Below are 1,896 nucleotides of genomic sequence, written 5' to 3'. Positions count from 1 at the left end.
GCTGTTGAGAAGTCTGTAAGCTCACGAACAGTATCTACTGGACTCAGCTGGCATTAAGGAAGCATCAGGCGAGGTTCCATAGTTAAGACTGAGATGAATTTTGCAATTAAAGCAATTCTCCCCAAATTTACAACAATTTCTCTTGGGGAACAGAGTGAGTTTTCTGAGAATTTACAAGTAAATCCATGAGTTATTTTACAAGTTAAAGTTAATTAACAATGAATTCTTTGAGAAATTTAGCACCCTCTGTTCAACCTTTTCTCTGTCCCAAATGATATCAGTAATTTAATTACAGACTTCCCATATAATGAAAATTCAGTGAAATCTTGTGAGGAGGCTACTTTTGAAGAAATATTGTTATGAGCTGGATGGAACCTTGTTATGGATTGGGTTAAAATCCCCACCTAAGACAAAAGGAGTGTGTGAACCTGCCCTGGATCTTTTGGCTAAGTATTGTTTTGATAGTTGTGTGTGTAGGGGAGAAGGCAGAACAGAAAAACTGAGAAAGACAAAGGACTTGTTTACACTACCGCGTGAGGTCAATCTAAGATATGCAACTTCAGCTACGTGAATAGCATAGCTGAAGTCAATGAACTTAGATCTACTTAACACGGTGACTTCACTGCAATAAGTTGACAGTTGACACTCTCCCGTCGACTCCGCTTGTGCTCCTCCTTCTGGTGGATACTGGAGTCGACAGGAGAGCGCTCAGCAGTCGATTTATCATGTTTATACTGGACGCGATAAATCGAAATCCCCCCCGACCTGGATCAATCACTGTCCGCCAATCTGGCGGGTAGTGTTGACAAGCCCAAAGAGAGAGAGAGACAGCTGAGCCTAAAGGAGCACTGAAAGCACAGAGACTGACCCTCGAAACAACCTGAGGAGAGGTTATTGCATCAGATGAGCAGACTGAAAAGAGATCTCTTTGTGCTGTTGAACAAAAGAAGCTGTTTCTGCTCTTTGATTCCTTCTGCATTCAGTGACATGGGACATTGTACATTCGTTGTAAATAAACAAAACTACATGAAAGAAAATACCAGACTTGATCAATTTCTACTTTCAGCTGGAATGTCCCCAGAGCCCCAAAACTTTGACAAGCTGCTGGGGTCAGAAAGGATCAACATTGGTGCTCTGAGGGTTGGGATCCAGTTTACAAGGAGAGAAATGGGGAGCTGGTACTCCTGCTGAATCAAGATGGAGCAAATGATGGAATGCTTGCAGAACTCTAACAAGGCCAAAAAGGATTAAAACAAGACTTAAAACAGGACTCAAAGGCTTCATAAAGGAACTAAAGCAGCATCTGGAGGATTCTCAGAAAGGGCTGAGGATTGACTTGCAGGTGGAGGTCAAATCTCTTTTGGAGCAACTACTACAAAGTGTCCAGACAGGTTGGGAAGCCCAGCTGCAAAGCTTTTAGGCTGGAATGGCAAGACACATCAAAGAGATAACCAACAACCTGACTGCCATAGACCCCATAGACCAGAGGTTCTTCAATGAAATAGCTTGGAATATTCTAACAGAGATGAGCTGCACCATAGACTTAAGGTGCTGAAAATTCAACTCCAGAAGGAAATCAAAGGGTCACAGATCACAGTGGAAAGCAGCCACCTGGATGAGGAATTGAATCAGACACAGGCCTGGGTCAGACCAGACATTTACAATAGTTTTCTACCCTGTTTGTAACCCATAGAGGCCAAGAGAGGAGAGGTCAAGCTCTCTGAGCTCCAGCGATGCAAAACCCCCACTATCTTTGAGGGAAAATTCCCTGCGAGGCTTATTTGGCTCAGTTAAACATTATAGCTCAAATCAATGGCTGGGAAGATGGGCAGAAAAGGAGGTTACTAGTGGTCAGAGGGGTGACTCAGCTCTGATGGTGTTGCAGAACTTACCACC

The sequence above is a fragment of the Dermochelys coriacea genome, chromosome 13 (assembly GCF_009764565.3).
Source record: "Dermochelys coriacea isolate rDerCor1 chromosome 13, rDerCor1.pri.v4, whole genome shotgun sequence".
Classification (NCBI taxonomy): Eukaryota; Metazoa; Chordata; order Testudines; family Dermochelyidae; genus Dermochelys; species Dermochelys coriacea.
Note: the sequence above shows the minus strand (reverse complement) of the source record.